Source organism: Suncus etruscus, chromosome 9 (genome assembly GCF_024139225.1).
Source record: "Suncus etruscus isolate mSunEtr1 chromosome 9, mSunEtr1.pri.cur, whole genome shotgun sequence".
Taxonomy (NCBI): domain Eukaryota; kingdom Metazoa; phylum Chordata; class Mammalia; order Eulipotyphla; family Soricidae; genus Suncus; species Suncus etruscus.
Window position 1 is genome coordinate 16,427,630 of NC_064856.1, and position 26,765 is coordinate 16,454,394.

The window sequence follows — 26,765 nt, forward strand, 5'->3', positions numbered from 1 at the left end:
CAAACCCTGCCCAGTTCCAGGAATAAAGGAGAAAGAGCAGAGGCCAAGGCCTCCAGGAATATTAGGAGCAGAAGTGATACAGATGTTTTTTTCCCTGTGTCTGGGCCCTCATTGTTAAATGTCTCCTTTTCCTCCTGGGACTTGACATACTTGTTCTCCAGAGGACCCCAAATACCAGTGCATCTGAAAGATCTGTTTGGGCCCATAAAGTCTCGGTGTAAAAGAAATACTTCAGTGTCACCCACTGTAGGCTCAAGTCAGAAACCTGGGTCTCTTTTTGAAAATTTCCCTCTCCCCTCAGTCCATGTCCATCCATCCCCCTTACAAGAGTCCCCAGAGCTCTTATGAGAAGCTTTCAAACCAGTGATAGTAGAGTAAGTGTACTTGCCTTGTATGTGGTCAATCCAAGTTTGATTTCCAGAACCCCATATGGTCCCCTGAGTTCCTCCAGAAGTGATCCCTGAGTAGAAGTAAGAGTCAGACCTGAGCATCTCTGTGTGTGCCCCACAAATCAAAACCAAAACGAATAAACACACACACACACACACACACACACACACACACACACACACACACACACACACAAACTCCACTCAGAAAGACTGAATGATTTCACTCCTCTCCTATCTTAGTTTCTTATGGTCTAATGGAGCCAGCCCTGTCACCCAAGCCTGACCAATTGGAGCACTGCATACTTGAATACAGATTTGCTCAGAGACAGAGATGGCCTTGCTAGTCAATGCGATTCGACCCTGTGATTATGCCTGGATTCTTGAGAAAGAGGCACTCTCCTTTCTGAGCAGTGCTTGGCACAAGGTCATCTTAGAGTCCAGGATCAAAGTGTTGCCTCACATCTGTTATGTAAGTCAAGCTCTTTCCTCTAACACCATGTCCACCTTTGAGAGTTGGAAAGTTTATATTCTGAGTTTCTTACATTCTGATAAACAGGTCATTGGAAAGGTTATTTGGCCCCCCCATTGAATAATTTTTGGTAGATTTTATTTATTTATTTATTTATTTATTTATTTATTTATTTATTTATTTATTTATTTTTTGGGTCACACCTGGCAGCATCAGGGGTTATTCCTGGCTCTGTGCTCAGAAATCACCCCTAGCAGGCTCAGAGGTGGGGGAGCATATGGAATGCCGGGATTTGAACCACCATCCTTTTGCATGCAAGGAAACACCCTACCTCCATGTTATCTCTCTGGCCCCAGATATTATTTCTCTACATATTATACCCCTTTTCGAAGGGTATACCTGGAAATGTTTGGGGGCCACTATGGGAATTGCTCAGAGTGTCAGGCAGTGCTAGGAGTTGACTAAAAAGACCCCTGCCTAGCCTTGCAGGTATGACTGACTGATTCTGCCTTGTGGCTTTGATTTTCATTTGTCTGTGGACTGATAATGTCAAGCATTTAACTGGCTATGCTTTGATAGACACTTGTCTTTGGGAGACAAAGTATATCTACTTTGATTCTTTGCCTGACACAAAACTGGGTAGTGGTCCTTTCTTTTTTATTTTGGAGTGGGCTGTAGACGGCTCATCTATTAACCCCTTGGATATTAACCTCTTGTCAGATAAAGAACTCAGAGACATCCTCTTTCGATTTGTCTCTGTGGGTGTTGTAGACAACATCTTCCAGTGTTTCCTGGACCACCACTGACTAACTTGGGTAAGTTCCTTTCTCAGCATCTCCTGGCCTATTAGCACCACAAGAACAAGAGTTCAGGATCATGCAAGCTTCTTACAAGGAGGAATGAGAAAAGATCTGGGGCAGAATGGGGTGTGAGTGCTGTGGGGGCTGCCCAGATCTCCTCTTCAAGACAAGGCCTCCAATGGTTTTACCATTGGGCTACCATCAGACATGAGCAGACAAGTCATGGCTGGTTTCCTCCAGGACCTGCTCCCAGCTCTAGGAACATGCCTCAGCCAAAGTCCCAACTCTTTATGGGGACAGTCTGCACCCAAGAGCTGGTGCCCCCAGGTTGATGCAAGTCCTGCAGTCTCCGCACAGACAACCCTGATCGATGGGCCAATCCAGTTCCCCGGCCCTCCATGGGGTTGGCTGAGGACTCTGGAAGGTGACTTCTGCTGTCCTATCACCCACATAGGTTCTTGGTCCTCTCTCCTCATCCAGTTCCTACCTGCAGCCATTTAGGGTTCAAGGCACCTGAGTTACCCTGAGCTCTGCTGGTTGGGGTACCTGGCTATGTGGTTCCAGCATTCAGTCACCCAACACCCGGGTGACAGAGCCTCACCTTGGGGGAGTCTTAAAATAGGAAAGACTCGGCCTCACAGGGGAGCAGCTGGGTGCATGGTGCTGCCTTTGTCTCTGAGCTATACTTAGGCCCATCCGGGTGCCCATAATTACCTCTCATTAATACAAGCCTCATTGCCCTTGTGGAAACAAGGGGATCAGCAGAGCTGCACCTTCCAGTTCTCTTGTGCCTCTGATTCTACAGTCCCTTCTTCCCCTCCTCAGATTGGGTTGCCCTGCTTTCTCTCCCCTACTCAGCCTGGAGCCCGAGTTGGTGTGGTAGCATGGGGGAGCTAATTAGACATGGCCAGGGACAGAACTCAGGAAGGCATTTCCTGAAGCAAAAGCCCAATGGGTCTTAGAACCAAGGATCCCTCTTCTCTCCTTGGTTCTAATCCCTTAATGTGACCATCAAGACCCTCATTGGTGCCATTTCACACTCTCTTCTAGACATTGTCATCCTCCTTTCTCTTCTTTCTGCTCAGCCTCTTCCCTTAACCATCCCAGATCCCTTATCCTCCCTAGTCACATCTTCCATCTCAGGGCTACTAGAGGGGCTGGTTTTGTCTCAGGCTACATTAAGGAAGAGCATGCAGACAGAGGACAGTTGTGCTCAGAGCTGAGTGCTGCTAGCGAGGGACAGACAGAGTGGGGCAAGAGAATGAGAAGAACGATGAAGGGCTGGGAATGAAGTGGGTGGAATGTGGGAACATTCTGGACATATTCACAGTCGTCTCTGAGGGCACAACTGCTGCCTGAGGCTGTGGAAGGGATAATGTGTTGCCTGGAAGGATGGGCTCGGGGCCACAGTGCTGTTTGGAGCAGGGTAGGGTAGAGACAGGCAGGTGGGCTCAGCCATGACTCTCTATGCACCTCTCCCTCTCCATCTATCTGCACAAGCTCTGGTGGGCTTCTCCTCCCCTGACCTCTGCTTCTCTCCACACACACTCTCCTGCTCATCTCATCTAGACTCCTGGCTTTAAACACCACCTAGATCTGACAACTCCTAAATTTACATCTTCCGCCCAATCTCCTCTCAAACCAGACTCAGATCTCCAACTGCCTTGCTGACATCTTGCCCTGGATGGCTGACAAATCCCACATCAAACGCCTGAGCTCCCGCCCAGCCCAGCCCAGCCCACCCCGTTCCTCCTGTGCTCAGCCCCAATTCAGCCCCAATTTGGCTCAAAACAGTGCCAGCCTCCTGCTGCTCAGGTCAGAGACAGGGCAGGGTGGGTGAGGGAGCTCAGTGGGGAAGCATTTGCTTTTATGTGTGAGGTCCAGGGCTTCGATCCCCAGCAATGTAAAAATTAAAACACAACTCAAAACACCCTGGGGAGCCATTCTTGAGTCCTCTCATCCCTGCCCCCTTGCTCATCCTGTGTAAGAGCAAATCCTCCCAGAGGCTGAGAGACAGCACAAAGGTCAATACACTTGCATTGCATGTAGCTGACCCCTGATTCAATCCTCAGCACTCCATATGGTCCCCTGAGCCCCACCAAACCAAAACAAACCAAACATAAAAACATCATTCAAGTTGAATGAACAAACTCCTAGTCAAAATAGTAATTACATTCTTTCCAAGGTTGAATTCCCACTGTTTCCATCAATCTCTTACTGTAATCCCTAAGAGGTCACTAACCTGGTTGGGTTCAGAAAATCAACAAGAAGGCCTAATATCAGGGATATAAGGGCCTCAGTATTTAAGCTCACCACGCACATGGCAATCATTTGGTCATAGTAAGTGCATTGATGGGGTTGGAGAAATAGTAAAGCAAGTAGGATGCCTGGCTTACATCAAGCCTACAATAGGTTCAATCTCTGCATATGGTCTCCTAAGCCACCAAGAGTGATCCCTGAACACAGAGCAGGCACTTGAGCACTGCAGAGCAGGGGTACAAAAAAACAAAACAAAGAAAAGAAGCCCTAGAGTAAGTTCCAGATCAGCTGGGAAAGGAAAAGTAACTGCCTTCATTTTCTCCCAAGTCCTTCCACTTTCACCTGACCATGGCCCCAGAAGCCCAGGGTCACACCCCAGCATTCCCACCCACAGGACAGACTTCAGAGACTTCTATCTAGGTCAGTCCACTTCCTTCTTCCTGTTTCCCAGCCTCATTTCTTGTCCCTAACTCTTCTGAGCCTCCAGTCTGTTTCAGAATTTCCATCTTGGTGTTTGATCCTTCTGTAGCCCCTATAATTATGGGCTGATCTGGTCTTCATTCAGGCCTTGGCATACAGACCACCTCTCAGAGGGATTGACTGGACACTATCCACAGCAGCCCTTCTTGCTTGCACCCATATCTGATGTCCCCAGGGTTAGGGCTGCAGGGCCAGTACTATGTTTATTGCTGTACTAGCATCAAGCTCAGGGCCTGGGCAGATGCTGACTCGCACTACCCACACTAAAAGTGGCATAGGGCCTGGAGATGCCTAGAAAGGAAGAGGAGAGTAAGGGCTCCCCTGTCCTGTGTACTCGTGGGGTACCAGTCTCATTTATTCCTCTCTGCAGTTCCTCCCAGGCAGGAATGATGCATATAACATGGCAGCCAGACCCCAACACACATCCATATCCCCCTCCCCCAATGCAGTGAGCTGTAACAAAGGGCGAATTGCATGGATGATAAGGCAGATTTAGAGGTACGTCCTGGCAGTACGACAGTACTGGCCTCCTTCTTTCTCCTGGGTCACTGGCCCTGGAGAGGGGGGTCATTAGGCGCCAGGGGGAGGTCACATTCAAGCAGACTTCAGGGAATGTGAGCTGCCTTGGCATTAGGCTCTCCAGCCCTGGGCATGGCATCACAGGGCAGCCCCAAAACACCGAGGTCCACAACTACCTGCCACCACCAGGATGCTCTGGCTTCCTGACTCAGGAGTAAACCAGACACATGAGATTCTACACAAGCAATGTTTTCAGCCATGGACAAGAACTGGTACCGGTCTCCCCCCTGCCAAGTGCAAAAATAAATAATAAATTGTATCATTGAGAGGAAGTGGGGATTCTGGGGGCTCAAGTCTTGATTCCTCGGGTTTCAGGGCTGGCAGGGGCTGAACTGCCTTAGCCTTGCCCAGCTGCCCGAGGTGCCAGGATCTTTTGACTTTACACAGAAACCTCATCCCGATGGATTCAAGGTCCGAATTGTTCCCAGCTGACCAAATCTGTGTCCATAGCAACTGTTTGAAAAGCATGACATTCAATCAACTGGTTGTTTGGTCAACAAGATCCAGGCGGGGGCTCGCACACATCTCCAGCGGCGGGGGTGGAGGCTCCAGACCCCTCATTGCTCCCTTGTCTGTGCCTGGCTGTCTAGCCTTGCACGTCTATATGTTCTGATAACAGAGTTCAGGATGCAGATCCTCTGAAGTGAGGGGCTCATATTTGGAGGCAAAGGGGCTCAGTGGGAGACACAACTGCCCACCAGGTCTCTGAAACCATTTAAACTGCCCAGCCTTGGAGGTCGTAGAGTCTTATTTTAGCACCCAGTTTTGTCTGTCAGCTGAGCAAAAGAGGATAGGAGATAGATGTAGCTCCTCTGAATGAAGGAATAACAAAGGCAGAACTGCCTACCTTAAAAAAAAAAAGCAGAATAGGGGTTGGAGGGGAGCACACAGGACAGGAGGACTTACATGCCTTACATGTGTGAGGCTGAATTCAATTCCTGGCACCACCACATGTCCCTTCTCTTCCTCCAGTACTGCTGATGTCACTCTTGTGGGCCCCAGTACCACCAAGCTGGAGCACTGAACTATGTGTGTACTGTGAGCCAAGCACTACCAGGAATGATGCCCAGGCCCTGGAGCATTGCTTGAGCGAAAACCCCTACCCCGCCCCCCCCATGTAAAAACTCAAATCAGGACCAGGGACAGTGCTCACGGGGTGAGCACAGTGTATTCAAGGCCCGAGTGCATCCCTGGATTATGTCCCCCTCACCCTCCCAGAACCACCTTTATCACTGGGCTGAGCATAGCAGAGAGTGACCCTGGGCAAAACATTTTAAAAAGAATCAAATACAAATAGGGGCTGGAGCGATAGCACAGCTGTAGGACATTCGCCTTGCACGCGGCTGACCCAGGACGGACCTTGGTTGATTCCCTGTGGCCCATATGGTCTCCCAAGCCAGAAGCAATTTCTGAGGCATAGCCAGGAGTAATCCCTGAGCATCACTGGGTGTGGCCCCAAAACCAAAAATCAAAAAAAAAAAAGTCAAATAGAATCACCACACCCAGTACCTGAAGTTTCTCTAAAGCTGCCTTGACTTCACCCAGCTCAGCTATGCGTTCCTCCCCCACCCCCATATGCTTTATTTCCTAGGATGCTCATGGGGCCTTCTCCCAGGTCTGTGTCTGCTTCTCAGACTCGGCTATGCTTTACCATTACCGTCACAGGTTGAGGAATTTCCTTTCTTTTTTCCTTTAAACTCCTGGCTCTGCACTCAGAAATCGCCCCTGGCAGGCCGGGGAACCATAGGGATGCCAGGAATCAAACTGGGTCCCCTCCCCCAAACCCGGTTTTGCTGTATGCAAGGCAAACGTTTTACCCCTGTAATATCCCTCCAGCCTCCTCAGGTGTAGCTTTTTGGCCTCCCTATTGGGGCAGTTTCTTTAGCACATCCTGTTCACTCGCTTGACCCCTTATTTTTATTTTTTATTTATTTTGGCTCTGAGGTCACACACGGCTGTGCTCAGGGGTTACTCCTGGCTCTGCAGTCAGGAATTACTTCTGGCAGGGTTTAGGGGACCATATGGGATGCTGAGAATTGAACCCAGGTCAGCTGCATGCAAGGCAAGTGCCCTACCCACTGTACTATTTCTCTAGTCCCTTAACCCCAAACCCCTTCAGGCTCTCCTTGTGTAGGGCTCAATATGCCTCTCTTCACACAAGCAAGGGTCTGAGAGTGGAGGTCATGCTCCTACTCTGAGGCACAGTCAGTAGCAGCTGGTGAAGTTGTCAGTGTTTCAGAGTGGGGAGCAGCTGAAGAGAGCCGGGGCTGCCTCTCACTCCTTCCTTGCTTCTTTTCCATGGCTGGTCAGCTGTGGGGTTCCCAGAACCTTCTTCACACATTTGGCCTGTCTCAGTCCTCTCAGCGGGCTTGACCCTGGCAGACCTCATTTAAGCTTTCCTCCGAGAAGCTTTTTCGGACCTTGCCAGCAGGGGGCAGTAAGTCTGTCCTGGTTTCCCTTGGGACAGGCAGCCAGAAGACTGAGAAAGCACAGTCCTGAGTGACTCCCTCAAATAGCTGTACTTGTGATGTGGATATGTGAAGAGGGCGACTTAAATCCTGTTGTACCTGGGTTCTGCCTGTAGTCCTGGGGGTCCTGCTGGCCAGTGACCATTTCCTTCTATGTTATGGTTTTGGGGTGGAGATGGTACAGTGGTTAGTGTGCTGACCTGACTCACTCCCCAGGGTTACTAGGTCTCCTGAGCACCATCATGTTCCAGTGCTGAACTGCTGGTTCAGTTGGTGGAGTATCTGGAGGAGTGACCCCCAGGCCAACTAAGAATCTCCCCTGAAAGCTTCATGGTTGTGGTGAGCTTCATTTCTCAAAGCATCATTTCTCCCTGCTGGCCCCCAGGTTAGTCCAAGCAGGCCATGAGTAAAATATCATGTGAGTCAGGGAGCCCCTCTCACGGCACAAGATTAGGTGGCTGACCGGTAGGACCACAGGAAGGAAACGAGGTAGGAAGGGGGCCACAGCAGGGCTGGTTTAGGGACCAGAGATAGCAAAGCAGGCAGAGCATTTGTCTTGCATGCAGCTGATCTAGGTTCAATTCCTGGCATCCCATTTGGTCCCCCAAACATCGCTAGGAATGACCCCTGAGCATAGAGCCAGGAGTAACCCCTGAGCACTGCTGAATGTGGCCCCAAAATAAATGAAAAGAAGGGCTGGATTAGAATTGATACCTGAGCAGAAAGCTAGGAGGAAGCCCTGGACATTGTGGCAATAAATAAATAAAAAAGTAAAATAAAATATAAAGTAAAGGGAATCGGAGAGATAGCATAGAGGTAAGTCATTTGCCTTTCATGCAGAAGGTCGGTGGTTTGAACCCCGGCATCCCATCTGGTCCCCTGAGCTTGCCAGGAGCCATTTCTGAGCATAGAGCCAGGAGTAGCCCTTGAGCACTGCTGGGTGTGACCCCAAAACCAAATATATATATGTATATATATATGTATATATATATAAAGTAAAAACAAATAGGAGTTGGAGAGATAGCATGGAGATAGAGCGTTTGCCTTGCATGAAGAAGGACAGTGATTGGAACCCTGACATCCCATATGGTCCCAAGAGCCTGCTAGGGGCAATTTCTGAGCATAGAGTCAGGAGGAACCCCTGATAACCCCGGTGTGACCCCCTCAAAAAAAACCCCAAAAAGTAAAACAAATACATAAAAAATAAAATAAGTAAAATACTGTTTCTGAGGCTGGAAAGAGCTAGTACAAAAATGAACTTTTTTGTTTTTGTTTTTGGGCCACATTGGTGGCAGAGGTTACTCAGGGGGTTACTCCTGGCTCTGTACTCAGAAATAGCTCCAGGCAGGCTTGGGGGACCATATAGGATGCCAGGAATCGAACCAGGATCCGTCCGTGTGCAAGGCAAATGCCCTATCACTGTGCTATCTTTCCAGCCCCAGGAATTAAGACTTTTGAACTCAACAGACCCCAGGTGTGGCTCAAACTTGCTCTATTAATGAATTCCCTTTTCCTTCACCCCATCAGAGACAGCATGTGTGGACGTGCGGTGCAGGCACTGATTAGCTATCAGAGGCACTGGGCTCTGTCCCGAATCCTGTGTGTGGCTGCTGCCTACAAGCTTACAGAGACTTGAGGGATTCAGGATGGGCTTCTCTGCCTTCTTGTCACCCTGCCATGGGTTGTGGAAGGTGATTCTGTGGAACCCACCCCTGCTGTGCTCTGCTTGCATTAGTCAGCCCAGCCAGGACCTACCTAAGGTCACGAAGTGGGAGACTGGATAGGGGTACCAGGGGCTCTGCTGGCCTCCTGACTGCTCGCTGCTCCCTGCTGCTCTGGTTGCAGAGTCAGCAGACAGGCTATGCCAAGCAAGAGGTGCTACTGCACAGGATGGGTTTTTGCTGATGCACAGATGCCCCACAGCTACTCTGGGGTGGACAGTGGGGACAGCTGGCCTCTCTGCAGAGTTGGTCCCTGGCAGCCCCAGGGCAACTCGTGGTCATGCTGGAATGACAAGGGTTGGATCTGGAGGAGCCCTAAGACCTTCTCTCCCATCTGCTGTCACAGCAAGGCAGTGTCTGTTGGGCTTTTGGGGTCTGGATCCCCCTGTCCTGGCTCAGGCAAGTCACCTCCCACACTGCCACTCTCTCACTGTGGAAATCGCTGACTAACCCTGTGTTAGTGGCTGCAGGACTAACTGGATGGGGAGTTTCTAATCCAGCTTCAGCTCCTCCCATGTGGGGTAACATCTGCTGCAGATTGGTGGCCTCTCCAAGCCTCCCTCAGTTTCTTCTCTGGGGAAGAGAGGTCAAGATTCTGCCTCTGCTCTTTAAGGGAGAGCACTGGGCCCTCCAAAAGAAGAAGGGACAGTGCCTGTTCCAGCATCAGTGCACCCCACAAGCTTGGTGCTAAGGGAAAGAAGCCAGATGCCAGGGCCCATGTGTTGTGTGGTATCGATGTGATGCCTAGAATTGGCAGACGAATACAGAGAGTAGCCTGGTGGTTGCCAGGGGATGAGAAGAGAGGGGCATGAGCTGTGACTGTTTAACAGGAAGCCTTCTGTTTGGGGTGATGTCGGAGTTCTATAAATACAGAGGCAATGGCTACAAAAACATTAAGTGTACATAATACTGTGGAACTGTACAGTGTCAGTGGCTGGAAAGGTGACTATGTTGTGTATACTACATTAAAAGTAAAGAGTACAGCAGTGAGGGCATTTAATTTGCATATGGTCAACCCAGGTTTGATCCCGACATCCCATATGGTTTCCTGAGCACTGCCAGGAGTGATCCCTGATTGTAGAGCCAGGAGTAAACTCTAAACATCGTCAAATGTGGTCCAATACAGTGGGTAAGGCACTTGTCATACATGTGGCCAACCCCAATTTGATCCCGGCACTGCATAGAGACCCCTGAGCACTGTCAGGAGAGTCCCCTGAGTACAGAGCCAAGAGTAAACAACTAGGTGTTGCCTCACTGTTGTCCCCAAATAAATCATGAAGAAGAGTAAATAAAACCAATGATAATACTTTTCTTTCTTTCTTTCTTTTTTTTTTTTTTGGTTTTTGGGCCACACCTGGCGGTGCTCAAGGGTTACTCCTGGCTGTCTGCTCAGAAATAGCTCCTGACAGGCATGGGGGACCATATGGGACACCGGGATTCGAACCAACCACCTTTGGTCCTGGATCAGCTGCTTGCAAGGCAAACACCGCTGTGCTATCTCTCCTGGCCCAATAATACTTTTCTTTTAGGGTTTTGGAGGAGGCCACATCCAGTGGTGCTTAGGGACTCCGCGGTGCTGGGATGGAATCCAGGGATCCCACATACAGAGTCTGTGCTCCAGCCTTTTGCGACTCCTGTCTGGTCATTCTTGCAGGATTCTATGCTCACAGGGAAAAGCACCTGTAGAGAACTCCAAGACGGGTTCTAAGCAAGAGCAGCTGGAGCCACAGGAATCCTGAAGAGCCTTCAAGACCTTTCTTTAGCTTATTTACCAAGTGCTTTCTGCACACACACACACAGGCATACATACATGCATACATACACTTTATGGGAATTATTGAGGAATCCTCAAACCACCCTGAGTTGTGCTTCCTGCCATAAGTCTGATTATACAGATGAAGAGTCAGGTAGAGAAAAAAGTGCTCATCCAATGTCACAAGGGACCTGGGGTTTGAACCCATGTGGTTCCGTTCAGGTGCCTCAGCGTCCCTGTACCATCTGAGCCACCTCGCATGCAGCATAGGAGACAAAACCTCCATCCACGGGCTCCAGTGAGGTCGTCCAGGGGACACATCACCTGGCTCTCCAGTCTCTCAGCTCTCGTCAGAGGGAGGTCATATGCCATGGTCTATTTCCGGCCCCCGCTGAGGGACCATCCTAGAGGGTCATGCTACCAAACAGCAGAACTCAATGGTCAGAATGCACTGATTGTCAGGACATTTAATTCAATTTCTCTGGCATTTTATGGGGCCTGTTCTATGACTCAAATGGTGCCCAGCCCTTAAAGAGCAAATGGCCAAGTGCACAAAGCGGAACTACACATGGAAAGCAGACAACACATCAAATATATTCTTGGAACTGTCAAAACCAGCTTGCGCAGCCAGGTGAAAGATAGGATTAATACTCTCTGAGATGCCGGAAGAACTTCCTGAAGGAGGTGGTATTTCAGGTCAAGCTCTGAGGACAAGTGAGACTTTGAACAAACACAGGTGTAGGGAAGGACATTTCATTAAGGGGAAAACCACAGACCAATCAGTTTAATGGAGGGACGAGAGGAGACAGCAAGTTGTCCATAGAGTGAGGGGTGAGCTTTGAGAGGAAGGGGGAAGCAGAAGTCAGATTATTTTGAGGTGGGGGACACATCTGGAGATGTACTCAGGTATCACTCCTAGTGGGCTCAGGGCACCATACGGGATGCCAGAGATTGAACCAGGGTCAACTGTCTACAACACCCTACCCACTGTACTGTATCTCCAGCCCCCAGAAGTTGGATTATGGAGGATATTGGTACCTCTTGGACTCTATTTGAAAATGTATCCACCACCAAAGTAGAGCAGGACTCCAAAGTCCTCTGGCACTAGTGACTCCATTTCTAGGAACTACCCACCAGCCTGGCCTGATACAGGGGAAAAGAACTTCAGCCTCCATATATGCACCAATTATTTGTCTTGACATTGTTTCAATTGATTTGATGCAGTCTTCCTGGGCTCCAGAGCTGTTCCTGCCTTCTCTCACAGTCCTGTCTGGCCTGGTTTCTGTGTCTCCTCTCCTTGGAGATTCTTGGGCTAGAGTCTATTATAGCCTGAACCTTCCAATATAATGTACCAACTCTGGGGTATTCTCCCTCCATGCTCTCCTCTCCTACTTTTTGGTTCAGGAAAACTACTTGGTGATGGTCATGGACTATTCTTGGATCTGTACTCAGAAGCCATGCCAGACAGTGTTCTGGAAACCATATTTAGTCCCAAGCATTTGAACCAGGGTTGGTAGGATGCAAGATTAGTGCCTTAACCCCTACCCTATTTCTCCAGTTCTATCATTTCCCACTCTAACAAGCTCCAGGTGATATACTATTTTTTAACCCTATACTTAAAAAAAAAAGCCCCCAAACATCCCAAATATCTCACAAAAGGTGGTATAAATTCACTAAATACTGTGGAGTACTATTCAGCTATTAGAAAAAGGATAAGATAGCTCTAGTGCATGGATGGGATAAAAAGCAAAATAAACTTTTAATAAAAAAATATCACAACAGAGTCATAAGATTTGTCTTGGTATGGATGCTCTTAAAAGAGACCCCTTAGATAGGACTGGAGTCCAGTTGGGTGGTGACCCCAGGAAGCACTGTGAGAGTGGGAAATAAGGAAAGGCGATAAGAAAGGCTCATATTCTTGAGTCATGGGCACTGAGCTCGGTCCTGTTGGGAAAGCTCTGTGTGTGGGTTGACCACACACATAAGCTTCCACACCAGGAGAAAAATAAGCATGGTAGGTTTTTCTCTTCCTCCTTCCATATAGACTGAGGATTGCTGAAGAGGGGCATTCATTCCCAGAATGTCTGCCCTTCCTATGCAGGTGGAAAGCAAGCTCTCCATGGGAGAGCTGCGGGTGGTTCTGGAAGGAAACAATCAGAATGAACCAGACAAAGGGTTTGATCTGGGGGAGGGACCAGGCACCCGTGGATTCTGCTACAGAATGGAGTGAACCATCTAAAAGGAAGTAAAATATTATTCACATTTCTCCGTACACAGGCTAGCTAGAAACAGGGTAGATGGAAGAGAAAGTCGGGGGGGGGGTGAGGAATGGGATGGGCTTTTTACTATGCTTCTTCAGTCTTAAAAAGGAAAGCTTTTTTTTTTTTAAATAATCTTAAGATGATTCCAGTTTGCAAAGAAAGTACAGAGAGTTCTATAACCTTCACCCAGTTTCTCTCAAAGTTAACATTTTACATAACAATGGTACATTTGTCAAAACCCAGACATGAGCACTACATTAATGGGGTATTACCATGAACCCAATGCCAGACTTTCTTTGGAGCTCACTGATTCCATTAATGTCCCTTTCTGTTTGGGAGCCAACCAAAGTACCACAGTGCCTTTTGTCTTTAGAATTTTGATCCAGGCAGATATATCATCCACTTTGAAAAAATTATTAAAAAGCAATAAATTGCAGGTTCCCGGGAGACACTGAAGGCGCTCAGCAGGCTGGAGCTGGGCGGGCTTCTGGATGTAGCCTGTGCCCTGGATGAGAGTAAAAATGGTGAGCTGGGGCTGGTCCAGCACTATTCAGAGTTTGAGCTTGTACTCTTTAGGGGTTTGGTTCCTCGGTATAGGCAGGTGGGGGTCCCTCTTGGTCTGAAGACAAGGGAAGGATAGATGGTGCCATTACAGCTCTGGGCACGAACCCCAGCCTGCTAAAGGTGGAACTGCTCATAGGAACAAGTTCAGCTAACTGGCAGGACAGGCAGGAGACACTGGGAGCGAATGACCCAGAAGTCTCCCTCACCTCGGGATGGATGGGAACTGGTGGATGGACACTCCACCTTCTTACCTCATTGGTGTCATACATAACTCTGAGTTCTATGTTCTCAGGCTCCCAGAGACCCCAAGACATTCACCAACAATCTGTGCTAACTTCTTCTTTTTTTTTGGGGGGGTGGGCACACCAAGTGGTGCTCAGGGGTTATTCCTGGCTGTCTGCTCAGAAATAGCTCCTGGCAGGCACGGGGGACCATATGGGACACCGGGATTCGAACCAACCACCTTAGGTCCTGGATCGGCTGCTTGCAAGGCAAACACCGCTGTGCTATCTCTCCGGGCCCCTGTGCTAACTTCTTGCATCCTGGCCTCGCCCCTTTAAAGATCTCCACACTTGCAATCCCATTCTCTGAGGCTCCAGGGACACTCCCCCGCCTAACTCCTTAGGTTTGCTCTGAGCTGGGGTGTCCAGGTCCTGTGCCCCACTCCTCAGAAACCTTCCTGAAAGCCACACGAAGAGTTTAGGAGCTCCAGAGCCCAGACTTGACACAGGTCTGTCTTCCACCCACCTCCCAAAACCATCATGGAGCTGGACCCTCACCTATCTGACCTGTAGGAGCATAACCTACTGAAAGTCTAGAATCTTCTTTTTTTTTTTTTTTTTTTGTTTTTGGGCCACACCCATTTGACGCTCAGGGGTTACTCCTGGCTATGCGCTCAGAAATCGCCCCTGGCTTGGGGGGACCATATGGGACGCCGGGGGATCGAACCGCGGTCCTTCCTTGGCTAGCGCTTGCAAGGCAGACACCTTACCTCCAGCGCCACCTACCCGGCCCCGAATCTTCTTTTCCACACCCCTCAAATGTATATGTTCTTGGCTTAGATCCTCAGTTCAGAGCCTCATATATAGCAGAAACCTAAACAAGTCCAGGAGCTGGAGCTCCTGCTTCGCAGGTAGAAGGCAGAGTTGATTTCTCCAAGCAGGCTCTGAACACCAAGCAGGGAGTAGCCCCTGAATACAGCCAGAGACCACCTCTCCCCTTAGCCAAGTCTGGTGAATTAATTAGTAAAATAACACAAGAAGAAATGAACCATTTGGGATCACAGTTTTGGAGGAAGTTTTGGGCCATATCCTATGTTGCTCAGGGGCTATTCCAAGCAGTGTTTGGGGGACCGTATGCAGTCAGATTTCAAAGTGGGTAGGCTGCATGCAGGACTTTACCTCCTGCCCAGAGACCACATTTTATTTATTTATTTGATTCTTGAGCTGTGCCTGGTGGTGCTCAGGGATTACTCCTGGTTCTGTGCTCAGGTCATTCCTAGTAGTGCTCAGGGAACCATATGAATGCTGGGTATCAAATCTGGGTTGGCCATGTGCAAGGTAAGTGCTCTTCAACCCATGGGAACCAAATTTGGGGGTGGGAGTTGGGTCACAACTGGCAGTGCTCAGGGGTTACTTGTGCTCTGCCTCAGAAATTACTCCTGGGCCCGGAGAGATAGCACAGTGGTGTTTGCCTTGCAAGCAGCCGATCCAGGACCTAAGGTGGTTGGTTCAAATCCCGGTGTCCCATATGGTCCCCCATGACTGCCAGGAGCTATTTCTGAGCAGACAGCCAGGAGTGACCTCTGAGCACCGCCGGGTGTGGCCCAAAAACCAAAAACCAAAACCAAAACAAAACAAAAACAAAACAAAAAAAAAAAAAAAAAGAAAAGAAATTACTCCTGTCAGGCTTGGGGGACCATAGGCTGGGGGGACGATGAGGATTGAACCCGGTTGGCTGCATACAAGGCAAACACCTTATTCCCTGTGCTAACACTAAGGCCCAAGAACCATATTTCAAAGGGAAGCAGCACTGGGTCAGGCATACCAAACACCAGCCTCTTCAGGAAGGATCTCATTGGCCCTGCCCACTCCTCAAACATGTAGAAATCATTCACTCTGACTCAAAGGGGAGGACACTCAGTCTCAGAAAAGAGAGCATGGTGTCTTTGTAAGCAGAGGGTCAAATGCGGGTCTGTTCCAATAATATTAAAAATAATAACTCTGGACAAGCACTGGGAACTGAAAGAAAGTAAAGTGATATTTATGATACTCCTTCAGTAACGGTATTGCAAACCATGGGAGAGAGGGAAACAGAGAGAGAGGGAGGGAGAGAGAGAGAGAGAGGAAGAGAGAGAGAGATGCCAAAGAGACAGGCGAGGGTGGTGGGGAATAGGAGGGAAAGGGGAAGTTAGTAGCAGAAAATCAACACTGGTGAAGGGCTCAACTGTCAGCAACTTTTCAACTCTATATATCTTATGATGACTTAATTTAAAAATATGGATTTATGGGCTGGAGAGATAACACAGCGGTAGGGCGTTTGTTTGCCTTGCAAGTGGCGGACCCAGGACCAATGTGGTTCAAATCCCGGCATCCCATATCCCATATTCCCATGCCCGCCAGGAGCGATTTCTGTTTTTTTTTTTTTTTTTTTTTGGTTTTGGGCAACACCTGGCAGTGCTCAGGGGTCACTCCTGGCTGGCTGCTCAGAAATAGCTCCTGGCAGGCACGGGGCACCATATGGGACACCGGGATTTGAACCAACCACCTTTGGTCCTGGATCGGCTGCTTGCAAGGCAAACGCTGCTGTGCTATCTCTCCGGGCCCCCAGGAGCGATTTCTGAGCAGAGAGCCAGGAATAACCCCTGAGTGCTTCCGGGTATGGTCCAAATCCCCCCCCCCCCCCTCAAATGTGGATCTGTTCTTGTTGGCCCTCACTGGCTCCTCTCCAAGGCCACTTTGGTGAGTGACGGTCAGAGCCTGTCAACTGAACCTGGCTGAGGATACTAGGTTGGGTGGCCCCTGAACTTCAGTTTCCCCATGTGCAGAATGTGGGGGAAAAGACAACATGGAACGTCTGGGTCTGCTGGTGAACTCTCTGGATGGGGGTTTCAGCCAGGTGCTCTGCTCTCTCACAGGAGGGAAGGGGCTCAGGCACAGGGCCTGAGAATTGAGAGAGGAGGGTCTGAGAACAGGAACCATCCCGGAATCCAGTCCTGCTACTCCAGCCACTCCCTTTCTGGCTTTTCCAGGGAGGCTCAGCACCTGGGAGCCCACCCCTGGGCCATCCTACCAGTGTTCCTTCATGCAAGCCCAGAGAGAAGACAACAGGGGTCAGCAGGCTCACACAGCCATGGGTGTGGCACAAGGGCTAGAGTGTCCAAGCCCTAAGAGGGCCCCACTGTCTTGGTCAGGACCCCAGTCTTGCCAGAGGCATCCTCATTTTCTGGGGTCTCCTCAGTAGAATGGGCTTTCCATCCCCAACCATGCTTGAATTTGGGGCCCTGATCTCATGAAGGAGCTTCATAGATCTGGACTTTAGTCTGAGTGTACAAACTTTGGGGTGCATTCACTTCACCCTCCCTCTCAATCCTGCTCTCGATAGGTGCCTTAGGGTTGGCAGCATCTGATACTCTGGCCTGGCCCTTACCCATGCCTCACCTCTGATGACTGACCCTTATCAGTGTGGCTAGCCAGGCCCCAGCTCCTGCAATTTCACAATTCACATAGGACTAGGGGCTGGGGTGCAAGCCTGGCATGCTCGAGGCAGTCAGATCCCTTGTATGGAACAAACTTTCCCAAGCACTGCAGGGGTGGAGCTGGAGGGCCCCAGAACCACTCACTATACCCCTGTGTTTGAGGACTGAACCATCCAGCCTGCACTGCTACACCAAGAACCATGGAGAGACCTCCCTGGCTTAAAAATATAGCTGGGGAGGCAAAAATACAAAAGCCATCAAGTGGAGGCATAGGGATTAGCAGAAACAAAGAAAGATGGAACAGAAAAGCACATGCTCAGGACCCAGAACATGTTCGAAAGTCACCCTCCCATCGGACCCCCCTGAACTTCTCATGGGTCTTCCAGAAACGATTCCTCCCTCTCTTGCATGTGGCTGCAGTATGTACATGACTAATGCAGAGTCAGCCTCGCTGTGTTGGAAGCTTCCAGGCACTAAAGCAGAAACCAGCCTGTTCCCTCCCACAGTCCCAGGAGGCAGTTACCAATGGCTGGATACCGATGAGGAGACTGAAATATCCTGGGCAAGGACCAGGCCTACAGTCCAGAATCTACTGTGCCATTGCCTGTGAGCAGCAGAGCTGGGGTCTGAACGCAGGTCCAGCGTTCTTGCCCTTAGCTTCTCACTATTCTTTAGCCACCTCTGCCTTCAAGGCCCTCTGAGACCCTGGGTGGCACCTGCTCCTACCTCCACACCCCCTCAGAAGTGGACGTGAACAAGGCTGTCTGGCCTGGCCCCTACTCCACTTCCCAGTCATCTCACCCTCTGCCCAGGCCCTCTCTGGAGCTCTTCCTCCCAGAGCTTTGACAACATCTCTGGCATCTGCAGAGATGTCAGATAAGCTGTCAGGGCCCCCACAAGCTGGATGAAAGTTTCCTCATTTTTCTTTTTGCTTCATCTGTTCAAAAGATATTTGTCCATACTTCCTCTGAGAGGGCCTGTGCTCCAGAAAAGTCCTCAGGGAAAGCTCCACAGAAGGGAAGTGGAGAAGGATGGAGGTTTTCTATGTGGGGCTTAGGACCCTGAAATGCCCCTTTACCACACAGCTGTTATAGTGAATCCGGTCCTCTCCCTGGTGATGAGGGGCTGCCCCATGCCCTCAACAAGCTCTATGGATGTGACAATCTGGGCCCGCAAGCGCTGGCTGATTAGTGCAGCCACTTCTAGCTTGCTCCCTTGGATTCTGTCTTGTGGGCAAAGCTGGCTGCCATGTTGTCAAGACACAAATAGTCCCATGTGGCTGGCAGTGGAAGAGGAGGGAGCCTGGGTGCAGATCACACAGTCCTAGATAAGCCTCGTGTTGATGACAGAACTTCTGGAGGAGATTCTTTTGCTGTCCCTGTCTAGCTCAGCCACTTCTAACCTCCTGACTTAGGGAAACCATGGGGCCGCTGTCTTCTGGAGAACCTGATAATTCGGCAATAGGAAACCCAATGCACCTCTTGTCTAGGAGCATGCTTCCAGAGAAGGGAGGCTTACCACCTCCACCACTGGGAGCCCAGACTGGTACCAGCTTTACCCTCTGAGATTATGGAAGACGCACATTCTTTGTCAAATCTACACACATGGTCACCCCTCTTGGTCTCTGCTCCTTGTGGCGCCACAGGCATGTTTCTTTCTGGGTCCCCCTTTCTCAGAAGACAAGACTCCCACTATCTGTCCACTCTGGACTATTCTTTAAGTCATGGTCCAGATGATTTCAGAGCAGAGTGGCCACAAAGAAGGAACAGCAGGCCCAGGTTTGAATGTGGACTCCCTTGAGTAGTCACTGAGCTTTCTGAGCCCTGGATCTAGACAGAGACTCAGTGGGTGACTGGATGGAATCCATGATGACAATAGCACAACCACAGCCACATTTTCCTGTACTGGGTCCACAGGAGACCCCAGAAACAGACCCCCAGCTTACTTCCACCACAGTTCTGCAGCAAAGGAGCACCCCTGCCTACTGCATAGGCAGGGAGCCTGGCCCAGAGAGGGGAAGGGACTGTGCAGTTAAATGTTGAATCCCAAATGATGCTTTCCCAAGAAAGGACTAAACTGTTTCAGGCAGCTCCCTCCTGCCAGCCTATCCCATTGGGCAGCAAAGCACCAACAGTGTTCCACGAGGGATCTGCTCAGTTGCACCTGGGAACAGCTTCCCACGGAGTGAAGCAGCATAAACCCAACTCCCACACAGCCACTGTCTCTAGCTTCCTTTCACTTTTCTGCCCAGCATCCTTGCTCTGGTCACACATACCATCCCCCATTCCTTAAGCTCAAACACTGCCAGGCCATGGTGCCCAAGGAGCCATTCCCCTTCTCAGACTCGGTCCTACATGTCCTTTCCCCTAGAAGCCATTTAGGACCCTCTAGAAGGGGCTCCCTGTCTTTCTCGAGCATGGCAGCCTGTGTGCATCGGCTGTTTGTTGTGCTCAATTTTGTCCAGACAGGCCTTTGCATGTTGGTTTCTGCCTCTTTGTCCAGGGGACTGTGGGTCATGAGTTGGGAAGGAAGTGGGAGGCCAGAGCTGGTCTGTCTTATTTTCTTTTATTCATGCTGGACCCAGCAGTGACACTGTGACCATTGATCAGAAGAATGTTCATAGGTTTCTGTGTGCCCGGTGCTGTGCTCAGCATGACATGCTCAGGAGAGAAGCAGAATGAGGTTGCTGTCCTCTGCTTCTGTGGGTGAAGCCTTGTGATATCAGGAAGGAAAAATTACCCACCTGTGGTGGCCCTAGGGCTAAGACACCCTGCGGTTCCATTTCTTGGCTCGGAACCCTCCCTCTACCCCTCCTTCGCCAGGATTGTCTGGCCCCACCAGGGAGAGACCGGATGCTACTTGCTATTCTGTCCAGGACTGCTTGGAATGGAATAAAATATTTATCTGTGGCTGGAGGTTTGTGGAGGACATTCAGGATGGATCGTGTTTTCATGTGCCCGTGAAATCTAATTGGATTCATTGAAGGATATTTGGTTTCTCGGAACAGACACATCATTTTCCCAAGAAGCTGGGACCCTTGGCACCCAGGACCAGGCGGCACTGGCTTGGCTGCCAGTGTCCTGATTGGCTGCACCAAGCCTGATCTCACATAGCTCCAGGGACAGAGGCAGGAGAGGAAGCTGATTCTCTGTGGGGTGGGCTGATTTCCCAGAGGGTCCCAGCTCCTCTGAAAAGAGAGAAATTCCTTAGGAACAGACCTTCCCCTCTGCTGGATACCTTCAAAGCCCTTCTGACTTCCCCTAGTCTGCTGCAGGGCCGGCCCCTCCTTCCCCATTTTCCTTCCCAGGTGAGCCCCTAATCTCTCTCTCAACCTTGCTTCAAAATGAGCAAAAAATCATCCTCAAGTCTATGCCACATTCTGCCTCCCACTTGTCTGTGAACCAAGGCTCTGGATGCCATGCTCCCCGCTGAAGGAGGGAGTGAATTCTTCTCAACCCAAACCCTCAGAGCCTAGACGTCACTTTTTCTTTTCTTTGGGTCCCATGTGATGCTCAAGAGCTCCAAAGATCGCTCCAGGAACTCTTGGTCAACCAAGAATGTGAAGGAACAAAGAAGAGGGGCTGTTTGAGACCCGAGATTCTGGAGACCACCTGGGGGTGCTCGGAGTCTCCAGACTTCACATAGCAATGCCTGGGGAGCATGTGGTGCCCTGATTGCACTTATCATCTGTACTATTTTTTCAGCACACTGCAAGTAATTTTAAGTTTTAAAATTTAATTTTATTTGGGGTCGGAGCGATAGTACAGCAAGTAGGGCATGCAGTTGACCAGGTTCAATCCCTGGTATCCCATAGGGTCCCTTGAACCATGTAGTGATTCCTGAATTCAGAGTCAGAAGTAATCCCTGAGCATCACCAGGTGTGGCTCAAAACCTGAAAAAAAATTAATATAATTTTGGGGATGTGATGCTCAGGAGATCTGGGGGGCTAATTCCAGTAATTCCAGGGCTGGCAGGTTAGTTCAAGGGTTTAAGGAGGTGGTGCTGCCCTGGCCCTGTGGTCTGGGAACCACCCAGGCCACCCCAGAATAATTGAGTGAGGGTGAGGGGCCATGTGATGCTGGGAACAGGACTGGCGTCAGTCTCATGCCAGGCAAACACTCAAACTCCTTTGCTATCTCTCCAGTACTCACCCTCCCAAGTCTGATCCTTATAGCAAATATTTGGTAACATTCCCTTTTACTATACTAAAGTGAAATTCACAGATATTATCTAGCTACACACATAACTAAAAAACTACAATGCCTTAGTAGAAATATAAGGAAGAAGCAAAGGAAAGTGATTTATAGCTTATATTATGCAACATAAATGCCAGGACCATGACTAAGATCAGATGCCATCCTGCTAATCAGCTGGGGAGAGTTCTGGGCACAGATGTGGTTCAGAGGCTCCAGTACCACAAAGGGCCTAGCAGGTGTGTGTGTATGTGTGTGTGTGTGTGTGTGTGTGTGTGTATGGCTCTGGGGCTGTAAGTATGTGATTGTGGCTGCGTGTGAGTGTGTGACTGTGAACACATGTGAATATGGAAAATGTGACTATGAGTACATGTGAGTATACGTGATTATGCATGAGATTATGAGTATATGTGATTGTATGTGTGTAAGACTTTAATAAAAACTCCAGTTGCTGGGAAAGGTTTCAGGAAACAGGCTACACATCTCCCTTCCAGACTGGGGCTGTAAGCACACAGAGAACATTTGGTACATGGATATAAAGTAGAGTGAGGGTTCAGACTTGGGGATTTTTGTGACTGTTGGGTTGGTTAACAGGATATTTGAAAGTCATGGAGGAGGGCTGGAGTAGTAGCTCAGTGGTAGGGCGTTTGCCTAGCATGCGGCTGACCCAGATTGGATCCCATATGGTCCTCTGAGCAAGGAGTGATTTCTGAATGCAGAGCCAGGAGTAAACCCTGAGCACCCAAGGGTGTGGTTTCCCCCCCCAAAAAAAAAGTCATGAAGGATGCAAGTGGGATAAGTCTTCACTGTGAGGGGCTTGTCAGACCGTCCTGGCTCTCTGCCCTCTACCCTCTGCCAGTGCCTTCTCAGTTCCTGTGTAAGTATGGGGAAACAGTCCTTTGAGGGTAGTGCTGTTCCCCTCAAAGACCGTCTGGACCAGAGCCTACTTGTCATTAGAGTTGCCATTGCTCTCATATACCACACCTCAGCAGACAGGGCTAATCAAAAGCTCACTTTCTCTGAATTTATAAGCCCTAGAATCCTCAACTCTGTACTCTTTCAGCCCACTGGAATTGGCTCACGAGCTGAGTCCTGGCTAAGAACTAAAACATATCCAATTCTTACAAATAGTTCATTGAATCTGACAGAGCGGAATGATGTACAAGATGCTTTCATTGCAGACTCAGAATTCCAGACCTCTTCCGAGGGACAGTCCAGCCAGGTCCCCCCTCCACTGACCTAAGGGGGTTCCACCCTGGGATGTTCAGAGTCTTCCTAGGATTGGCTCAGCAATAACACATGTGTGCTAATGCAGAGCTTGCAAAGAACACACACACACACACACACACACACACACACACTGTCTTATTTTATTCTTACACAACACTGGGAGGCCCATTTTACAGAGAGGGAAACTAAGGCTCTTCAAATGAAAGTGACTTGCTCAAGTTCAAATAAACTGGGAAGTAGTGGGTAAGGGTGCCCAGTTCTCTTGTGACTATTGTTCTTTTCTGTCTCCAGTGAGCCAGTGACATCCTCCAGCACCATTTCCTGCAACCCTCCTCATCACCTCCTGGGAAATGGCAGGACCATGAGGGTGAATGGAGGGAGTCAGAGGGAGCTCGCTGGCTTCAAATCCTGGCCCCACCCTTGGAGCTGGGTGACCAGGACAAATGACTTAACTTCTCTGGCTTCCAATATTGCCTGTGAGACAGAGATGAGATGGGAAGCACCTCTTAGAGCTGTTGAGGGGATTAATGGAGTCAATCCTTGCAGACAACACAGGGCAGGGTTAAACGGTAATGGCGGGCCCCTCTAGATAGCACAGCGGCGTTGGCCTTGCAAGCAGCCGATCCAGGACCAAAGGTGGTTGGTTCGAATCCCGGTGTCCCATATGGTCCTCCGTGCCTGCCAGGAGCTATTTCTGAGCAGACAGCCAGGAGTAACCCCTGAGCACTGCCGGGTGTGGCCCAAAAACCAAAAAAAACAAAACAAAACAAAACAAAACAAAAACAAAATGGCTCAGCAGGTAGCATCAGTGTTGTTGGAATCTTATTATCAGTCGTGCAGTTCCTGCCACCTGTCATGGTTTATTTGGCTGTGTTGGTTGACACTAGACTCATACCATCCTTTGAGGATCAATAAATATGCAAATAAGTAACATGCCCAGATGCAGCCACTTCAACTCAGTTTACCTCATTTCTACTGAATTTCCAGCAACTTCTCTCATTGTTTCTTCTTCTTCTTCTTCTTCTTCTTCTTCTTCTTCTTCTTCTTCTTCTTCTTCTTCTTCTTCTTCTTCTTCTTCTTCTTCTTCTTCTTCTTCTTCTTCTTCTTCTTCTTCTTCTTCTTCTTCTTCTTCTTCTTCTTCTTCTTCTTCTTCTTCTTCTTCTTCTTCTTCTTCTTCTTCTTCTTCTTCTTCTTCTTCTTTTTGGGTGGGGGGTCACATTCGACAGCACTCAGGGGTTATTCCTGGTTCTACGCTCAGAAATCGCTCCTGGCACACTCCGGGGACCATATTGGATGCCGGGATTTGAACCACTGACCTTTTGCAAGGCAAATGCCTTACCTCCATGCTATCTCTCCTGCCCTTTTTTTTTGTTGTTTTGTTTTTGGCCACACCTAGTGATGCTTAGACATTACTCCTGACTCTGTGCTCAGAAATCACTCCTGGCAGGTCCAGGGGACCATAGGGGATGCCAAGGGATAGAACTAGTGTTGATCATGTGCAAGACAAACACTACCAGCTGTACTATGGCTCCAGCCCTACATTGTTTCCATTTTTATTTGAGTTACCTCTACCTCCATACCTTTGCTATGCTGTTCCTTCTGAGTGAAATGTTCTTCCCATCTTTAAGTAACATCTTCTCTAGGAAGCCTTCTCTAAGACCCACTGGTGAGGTCAGGGGTCTGATTTTGGCTCCCACAGACCTGGTTCTTCTCTTAAACACATCAGAATTGATAGCAGTAAAACCTTGACTCCCCTCTCCTGGGCCCCAAATTAGAAATCAGACACTCTCTTAAACATGTATGCAACAGCCAGCTCTATTTGAGGCCATTAGTCCAAGCAAACACTAAAGCAACTGTCGAATGCATTCGTTTCCTTTAAAGCCACAAAGCAATAACAAAAGATAACTTAAAATTGCCCATATGTTTGAAAAATTTAAAATACATACTTCTAAATAATTCATGGGTTGAGAAAAAAATCCAAAAGGGAAATAAAAAATATTTAGAGCTGAATGATAATGAAAATATATCAAGATGTGTGGGCTGCAGTTAGAACACCCGAGAAAGACATGTTCAGCTATAGGTGCTTATATTAGGAAAGGAAAGAAGACTAAAAAATAATATGATAAGCATCCACCTAAGGAGTGATAAGAGGGGCCAGGATGCAGCATAGGCAGCAGTTGGCAGGGTCACATACATGCAGCACTCAGGAGGCCAGGGGCCCAGGAGGAAGGTGGGGAGGAGAGAGGATGAAGAGGAGGATAAGGAGGACAAAGAGGAAGGAGATCAGGAGGAGAAGTTATGAGAACCCTAGAACAAAACCAGGGAAGGAGTTCATGCAGCTTCACATGTGTCCCTAAGGGGGCGCTATGGCCAAGTCCCCAGCATGGGCTGGCTTGGAGGTTCGTAGATGGAGGATTGGGGTGTCTGTGGCAAGCTCATTCCAGGTCCAACTACTTTAATTTCTCACTATTACATTTTGTGTATCAGCATTTTTCTCAGGCTGGTTTCTCAGATCATCACATCTGAGCACTTGGACCCCCAACTTTTCTCTACAGGGTGAGATCCTTGCCTCATCCCAACATATTTTTTGTGGGGGGGTTGTTACATCCGGTGCTACTCAGGACTTACTCCTGGCTCTGCACTCAGGGATCACTCCTGGAGGTATTCAGGGGACCATATGGGACGTAGCATGTCGAACTAGGGTAGGCTCCGTGCAAGGCAAACTTCCTACCCACGGTATAATTGCTCTGGCTCACAACACTTTCTTGATAAGATTTCAGGATGAACCCATATGTATTAGGCCCTGAGGTGAGGGAGCAAGCCTGTCTCAGGGAGGGTGAGGTCAGGAGTGTTCTGGCAGGAAAACCCTCCTTTCCACGGAAAATTTCAGGCCACTTTAGGGTACCCAAGCCCCTGAACCCCAGGCACCTGTGTTTCTTCCTCAATTATGGAAACAAGCCACTCCACAGCCTTGAGGTTTTTCTTCCTGGAAATTGTCCTGTTCAGATGGGAGGGTTCGGGGGATCACTGCTGCCTCCAAGTTCTTTGCCTCAAACACCCAGCTCCCAAAGGCCCCCCCCCCCCTCCCTCCTTTGTGCATGACTATGGTGAGGTGTAGGCACCTGGGTCCTGCTTCACAGGTGAGGGCATGGAGCTGGTTAAGGGTGCTCTGGGGGTGTGGTTGTTCATTCATAGGCACCTAAAATCACCCTGAAAGATCAGATTCTGGGCCCGGAGAGATAGCACAGTGGCAGTTTGCCTTGCAAGCAGCTGATCCAGGGCCAAAGGTGGTTGGTTCGAATCCCGGTGTCCCATATGGTCCCCCGTGCCTGTCAGGAGTGATTTCTGAGCATAGAGCCAGGAGTAACCCCTGAGCACTGCCGGGTGTGACCCAAAAACTAAAAAAAAAAAAAAAAAAAAAAAAAAGAAAGATCAGATTCTATGGCCACTCCTTCCTGGGGTCCTAGTGGGTACACACAGCCTGGGTGAGGGGCTGAGGTGGGGAGCCCCCTGTCCCATGCTATCTCACATTTTCTCCATCATGGGAATATTAGACCTGAGAGAGTTCTTGGAGGGAATCAGCAGGAACCTGAGGTCTCTAGGGAATGGAACTGGGGGCCCTACCCTCTGGGGCCTGGCCTCTTTCCCTGGCTGGTGTGTCCTTGTTAAGCATCACTATTTCCGTGGCTTCATGGGGCGCAGGGGCCACCTCCTGCAACACTCAGCCACCTAGGTTGGCAGTTCAGTGCTCAGGGCTGGCGATGCTAGGGACCACCAGGTCAGACCTGGAGACTCCTGGGCTTCCCAGTCTTCACCCTGAGATGCCTGGGGGTCCACATGATGCCGAGGATTCCCTAGTCCCATGGAATTCCCAAGGTTGTTGCTTCGGCAGGTGGAAA

The 26,765-nt window shown here is 49.4% G+C and overlaps 1 protein-coding gene across 3 annotated transcripts in view; it reads right to left on the minus strand.

Moving 5' to 3' along the window:
* Positions 1–26,765, minus strand: part of DLGAP4 (DLG associated protein 4) — a 225,283-nt gene that overhangs the window by 95,753 nt on the left and 102,765 nt on the right. The window contains exon 1 of one of the 3 annotated variants that reach the window (XM_049779146.1): positions 389–421. The exons of the other annotated variants lie outside the window; for them this stretch is intronic. The gene's annotated coding sequence lies outside the window, so the exon portion shown is untranslated. Of the gene's footprint in view, positions 1–388; positions 422–26,765 lie in introns of those variants that run through there. 3 annotated transcript variants of the gene reach the window in all.